This window comes from Lactuca saligna, chromosome 4, assembly GCF_052625555.1.
Source record: "Lactuca saligna cultivar CGN05327 chromosome 4, ASM5262555v1, whole genome shotgun sequence".
In the NCBI taxonomy this organism is placed as follows: Eukaryota; Viridiplantae; Streptophyta; class Magnoliopsida; order Asterales; family Asteraceae; genus Lactuca; species Lactuca saligna.
The window spans coordinates 168,671,411-168,679,035 of NC_136420.1; positions in this window are offsets into that span (position 1 = coordinate 168,671,411).

Here is a 7,625-nt window from a genome sequence, read left to right on the forward strand (position 1 = left end):
CATACACATGAAAACCGAAAGTAGAGGGGTATGTGTAACGTCATAATATTTCAAACCAAAAATTTTTCATTTTTACAATCATCAAAACATGAGTAATAAGTTTAGGTTCCAATGTAATAATTTAGTCACAACCGATTACATAACAAAAGATCACAAAATGGTTTCCCCGAGTGTGTGTACGATCACGCTGGCGCCTTCCCACGGTCCTCGCTAGTACCTGAAACACATAACACGACAACCGTAAACATAAAGCTTAGTGAGTTTCCCAAAATACAACCTACGCACGTACGCCTTTCCAGGCCTTGACCTTCTGGTCCATGTGTCTCAGGGGACTTCCGTCCCGACTGGGTAAACCTTCCGGTCCTACCCACGTCAACCTTACAGTCCATATGACCACGCCTTCCGGCCCATAACATGTTGCCTTCCGGCCCAAATCAAGCATATCATACATGATACATATAACGAATAACTTAACACACATAAGGCATATATCTCATATCATATTCGACCTTCCAGTCACACAGACAAGACCCTTCCGGGTATAGTATAGTGAGAAGACTCACCTCGTATGCCTCGCTAAATCTATAATTATTACATGTACCACTAAGGTGGACCATCCATATCAAGTCGACACAGGTTGACTTGGTCAACAGTCTTTAGTCAATTTGGACCAGACTCGGCGAGTGCACAATAGTGACTCGGCGAGTCTACGCGTTTTTACCAACTCTCAAGAATTTTCCCTTTGACTCGTCGAGTACTCCCCGACTCGACGAGTTCCCCCTGGGCCTGAATCACAGGGCCACCGCGACTCAACTCGCCGAGTCGCAAGGTCAACTCGACGAGTCCCAACCTGACTCGGTCCACCTGTCAAAACCTTTCCAACTCTCTGCGACTCACTGAGTCGCCCATAACTCGGTCAGGACTACACACAGGGTGGTCTCAAGGACAATCTTCAAGCGACTCGTCGAGTCTGTTCTTCAGACTCGGCGAGTCCATGCCATGCACCAGCTAAAACTGGCTTTTGCGATCAGATCCGTTCCATACACACATAGATCTGGCCTTCCCAAGCTTATTTGTCACGTAAAGTCTCAGTCTTGGTTGCCATGCAATGCATACAAGGCTTATTTTGGAGAAACAACCTCTAATATGGCAAGCTTAGCTTCTAACTCAAAAGAATGGACATAAAGCTTATCATATAGGGTCTCCTGGACCTGCTAAGGTCCAGATCTAGGTTCCATATCTCCATGGGACCTCTCATACTTCCAATTCAAGCCAAGAAATGCAAGAAGAAACCCTAGATTTGACACATCAACACAAAACACGAAGTTTGGCTCTGAAAGTTACCTCAAGAAGACTCCCTTGATGAAATAGCAACATATCCAAGCTCCCCAACTCTTCAATCTTGATCCTCTCCCTCCTTTCTTGCAATATCACACAAAATGATGAACAAATGGCCTCCAAACACACTCCCTCTAGGCAAATAGCTCTGGATGCTGCTCCCGCATCTCTGATCCCTTCCGATGCTGCCACTGAACCAATACCAAGGGTACCTCCTTGTTTCTCAAAACCTTGATCTTCCGATCTCTGATGGCTACAGGTCTTTCAGCATAATTCAGGCTTGCATCCACCTGAATATCCCCCAATGGAACCACCGCCGATTTGTCGGCTATACACTTCCTCAGTTGCGACACATGGAAAGTGTCGTGGATCTGTCCCAACTCTGCTGGCAAGTCTAAATGGTAGGCTACCCGGCCCACCCTCGCGATCACACGGAAAGGACCAATATATCGGGGCCCCAACTTGCCCCTCTTCCTGAACCGAATCACTCCTTTCCACGGAGAGACCTTCAGGAGTACGAGATCACCAACTTGGAACTCAAGCTCGGACAGTCGCCTGTCTGCATAACTCTTCTGTCGGCTCTGAGTGGTCAACAACCTCTGCCTGACCATCTGAATTTGCTCGGTCGTCTGAAGCACAATCTCCGTGCTACCCATAACCTGCTGTCCTGATGGGTTTTGAGCATTCTAACACTTCCTAAGTGTACATGCAACCCTAATAACCTTGGATCTATGTTTGTCTAATTATCATGCAAAGTTGAATTCCAAGGTTATATTCCTATCTAGCATACATGGGAAACAATTTTAACATAAAGTATAGATAGAATAACTTACCTTGTTGTTGTTTGTGTTCCTTGAAACCTTGTGAGCCTAGCACCCCAAGTGTGATGCCTCAAATGCTTCACACAACACCAAATGCTCTTGGAAGAACTTATGAGAGAACACACACTTCTCAAAATCGGCCAAGCCCTCTTGTTTCTTAGTGTGTAACCGATTTTAGGTGGAGAATATGTTACTTATATAGTGTTGACACATCTAGGGTTAAACCCTAATGTGTCACGACTCTTCATTTCCATGACCCATGGGTTTGTAACTCCCATGGAGCATCCATGGAGCATCCTATGGGTGGAACCCAACTTGATAGTCCATGGAGCCTTTTAGCCCACTATACAAGATATGGTTGATTTACATAATCAACCCATATATTTAATTAGTTATCTTTTGATCACATAATTAATTCTAAATTAATTCTTGATCAAACTAATCAAATAATATTATTAATATATTAGAACTTATAATATATTAATAATCTCCAAGTGTTATTTCTCTCATTTAGTCTATCCAATTGCAAGATGCCATGCAACCCAAATGGACCATGCCGGGTCGGGTCAAGTACATACTAGAAATAGTTATGGACTTAGACACCTTATCCAACAGTCTCCCACTTGGATAAGTCTAATAACTATTACTGCAAGTATGACTTCAGGAACCGATCGGCAATCGTAGCTCTTTACAAGGTTTCTCGAAACTGAGAAGATGATGGTACGCCATTTAAGATAAGTGATCATATAATCCTCTGTTCTAGATATCAGTTGGACAAATACATGGAACAATGTCTTACTTATTGTCCAACAGTTTGTTTCCCGATTTCCGATTTGTTTGACAAAGAACTTCATTGAACACATCAATTTAGTTCTGACCGGGCCCGGTACATAGGTCAAAACAAAATCATCGAGGGGCCCAGAAATCAACTTCTAATCCAAGAAGGAACAGATAAACTTCGACTCATATGTTTGTTCTACTACTCATTGAATTACACACAAGAGCACGATTTATAACATCGACTTACCAATGCATTTTTCGTACAATCAATGCATAACCAACTTGTAAGTAACAAATCATATCTCTAGGTTTAAAGACTTATATGATATTACCGTCTCACGATCACTCGAGATAGAATTCCATGAAGTGATTCCAGTGAGCGTGGGTTGTGTCCAATGCTCAGAACTTATGAGCACTCATGATTGCTGTAGCCTTGTCCAAGACCTCTACAACCAAACATGACAGTCTTGATTCATACCTACTTCCAACATATGACCGACTGTGGAGGTTTGAATAATATGTTATACCAAACAAAATTATTCTGGAAGTCAAAACATGCAAAAGAAATATAGTAAACGATCGACAAGAGATAGCAACACTTTACTCATAAATAAAACACTTTTATTCATCATCAAATGTCAATTACACTTTACAAATTTTGAGGTTATCTAACTACTAAATCTAATATCATCCTTCAGCCCTATGCTCCGAGCATGCTGGAGATGCTTAACCCGAGTCAGTCCCTTCGTGAGGGGATCTGCCGGATTCTCATCTGATGATACCCTCTTTGCCACGAGGAGTCCTTCTTCGATCCGATGTCTGATGAAATGGTATTTTCTGTCGATGTGTCTGGATCTCCCGTGATCCCTTGGTTCCTTGGCTAAGTCAACTGCACTTTCACTATCACAGAAAATTTCCATTGGCTCCTTAATAGCTGGTACAACTCCAAGGTCTCCAATGAAGTTCTTCAGCCATATCGCCTCCTTTGCTGCCCCACTAGCTGCTATATACTCTGATTCGCAAGTAGAATCTGCCACTGTCTCTTGCTTGGAACTCTTCCAAGAAATTGCTCCTCCATTTAGGGTAAAGACCCAGCCCGACTGAGAGCGGAAGTTATCCCTATCAGTCTGGAAGCTAGCATCACTATACCCTACAACTCTCAAGTCATCACTCCCACCGAGGGTAAGGACCCAGTCCTTAGTCCTTCGTAGGTACTTGAGAATATTCTTTACCACAGTCCAGTGTGCCTTGCTAGGGTTCCCCTGAAACCTGCTAACCATGCTCAGGGCAAAAGCTATATCAGGTCGAGTACACGTCATAGCATACATGATCGATCCTACAGCCGAAGCATAAGGTACTCGACTCATTTGTGCTATCTCAGCCTCAGTGCTAGGGCTTTGTGTCTTACTCAGTTTGGCGTTACTCTGGATGGGCAACTCTCCTTTCTTGGAGTCTTGCATTCTGAATCTCTTCAGAACCTTCTCCAAGTAGGTACTTTGACTAAGTCCAATTAATCTTTTACTCCTATCTCTCAAGATCCTTATCCCCAAAATATAGGCAGCTTCACCAAGGTCCTTCATAGCGAAACACTTTCCAAGCCAGGACTTTACTTCCTGCAGGGTTGGAATGTCGTTTCCTATGAGTAGTATGTCATCCACATACAATACCAAAAAGCTAACTATCCTCCCACTAGCCTTGACATATACACAAGATTCATCTTCACTCCTAGAAAAGCCAAATTCCTTGACCTTTTCATCAAAGCAAAGATTCCATCTGCGAGGTGCCTGCTTTAATCCATAAATGGATTTCTCAAGCTTACACACTCTATTAGGGTACTTGTTGCTGACAAAACCCTCTGGCTGACTCATGTAAACATCTTCAGCCAACTTCCCATTAAGGAAAGCGGTTTTGACATCCATTTGCCAAATTTCATAGTCATGAAATGCGGCTATGGCTAACAGAACCCGAATAGACTTAATCTTGGCTACCGGAGAAAAGGTCTCATCATAATCCACTCCAGGAATTTGAGAGAAGCCCTTTGCAACCAGTCTAGCCTTATAAGTGTGTACTTTACCATCCATGTCGGTCTTCTTCTTGAAGACCCATTTGCACCCTACAGTCTTTCGACCTGGTACATTCTCAACCAAGTTCCAAACTTGATTGTCATACATGGATTGTATCTCGCTATCCATAGCCTCTTTCCATTTAGCAGACTCGGGGCCTGCCATGGCTTCCTCGTAGCTGTTAGGGTCATCTTGACTTACTAGTGTCCCATCACTAATAAGTGTCTCACCTTCTACAGTAATATGGAATCCATAGTAATGCTCAGGTGCACTCCTAACTCTCGTGGAACGCCTCAGAGGTACAGATTCGTCAATTGGCTCAACAGGAGTTTCCTCCTCAAGTTGAGGGCTAGAGTTTGAAGTTCCTTCACCACTTGACTCTTGAATTTCTTCAAGATCAACTTGCCTCCCACTGTCTCCTTGGCTTATAAACTCTCTTTCTTGAAAGACTCCTCTTCTTGCTACAAAAACCACATTGTCACTAGGTCTGTAGAAGAGGTAACCAAAGGATTGCTGTGGGTAGCCGATGAAAATACACCTCTCGCTTCGGGGTTCGAGCTTATCATGAGTCTCACGTCTCACGAAAACCTCGCAAACCCAAATCTTGATGTGGTCTAGTTTAGGTACTTTACCAGTCCACATCTTGTGAGGAGTTTTGGCAACTTTCTTTGTAGGGACTAGATTAAGGATATGGGCGGCAGTCTCTAAGGCATACCCCCAGAATGAGATTGGTAGTGAAGCTCGACTCATCATGGAACGAACCATGTCCAACAAGGTTCGATTACGCCTCTCAGCCACACCATTCAACTGCGGTGTCCTGGGAGGTGTCAATTGTGAGACAATCCCACATTCCCTTAGATAGTCGAGGAACTCTGAACTAAGATACTCACCACCCCGATTGGATCGAAGCATCTTAATGTTCCTGCCCAATTGATTCTCGACTTCCTGTTTAAATTCCTTAAACTTCTCGAAAGTCTCTGACTTATGCTTGATTAAGTAGACATATCCATATCTGCTGTAATCATCAGTGAAAGTCAAATAATAACGATTAGCATCCCTTGTGGAATGTTTGAATGGCCCACACACATCCGTGTGTATAAGGTCCAACAAACCTTCACCCCTTTCACACGAGCCTGTGAAGGGTGACTTTGTCATTTTTCCAAGTAAGCATGATTCGCAACTATCATTTGACTTTAGGTCAAACGACTCCAAGACTCTATCCTTTTGGAGTTGGCCTATGCGTTTCTTGCTTATATGTCCAAGACGACAATGCCATAATGATGCTTTATCCAAGTTATTATTATTAGTAGAATCAATACACAAAACATTATTTCCTAAGTTATCTACAACAGATACAGCTTCATACACACCATCACAAGGTAATGCTTTAAAATAAAGTACATTATTAAAGAAAGCATTAATCGAACCAACTTCATTATCAAACGAAAAGGTGAAACCTTGTTTGTACAATGCATGAAAGGAAATAATATTTCTTGCCATTTCTGGCGAATAACAACATTTATTCAAATCTAAATTTAACCCACTACTTAGCGATAAAGTATAAACTCCAATCTTGGTGACAGGTGTAACTTTCCTATTCCCCATGATTAAGTTTATTCTTCCTTGCTCCACATTCTCACTTCTTCCTAGTCCCTGCAAGTCACAACAAATATGAATACCGCAACCGGTATCAAGGACCCAAGATTTTGAATGGGGTGAGTTATTAGAAATGATAGTGTAAATACCTGCATGGTTGGGTTTGACTTTCCCATCCTTCACATCCTGCTGGTACTTTGGGCAGTTCCGCTTCCAATGAGCTTTTTCATGGCAATAGAAGTATTCAGCCTCTTTTGGGTCAGAAGAAGGAGTAATGAAACCTTTCTTGGTTCCACTTGAAGAAGAGCCATCAAGGGTCCGAGCCTTGGTACCCTTCGAAGATCTCTTTCTCTTCCTCCCTCGACTTTGCCCGATTGCCAAGACCGGAGTTGAGTCTGGAGTAGGAGTGATAGCAACCGACTTCCCCTTAAGACCTGTTTCTGCGGTCTTGAGAAGTCCCTGAAGTTTGCTGAGGGTGACCTCTTCCTTGTTCATGTGATATGTCATGCGGAATTGATCATAGCACGATGGTAAGGAGTGCAAAATGATATCTATTGCAAGCTCCTCAGGGAAGTTCACATTAAGCTTCAGCAAACGATCCACATACCTTTGCATTTTCTGCATGTGGCTCGTGACGGAATCCCCGTCCTTCATCATGGTTGTTATCATGGAGCAGATGACTTCGTACCTCTCTTGTCGTGCACTTTGATGGTATCTTTCCATCAAATCTTGGTGCATTTCATAAGGGTAGAAATCTTCATAAGACTTTTGGAGTTCAGCTGTCATTGTGGCCAACATGATGCAAGCCACCTTGGTTGCATCTCTTTCATGAGTATGAAAGTCAGCGATCTCCTGGGGAGTTGCAGTGGACTCATCAATTTCCTTAAGCTCCTTGTCAAGGACATATTCTTTGTCCTCGTAGCGGGTAATCATCCTGATGTTTCTGATCCATTTATTGAAGTTGGATCCATCAAAGGTGACTTTCCCACACAGACTCATAAGAGTAAAGGAGCCATTAGGATTCGAG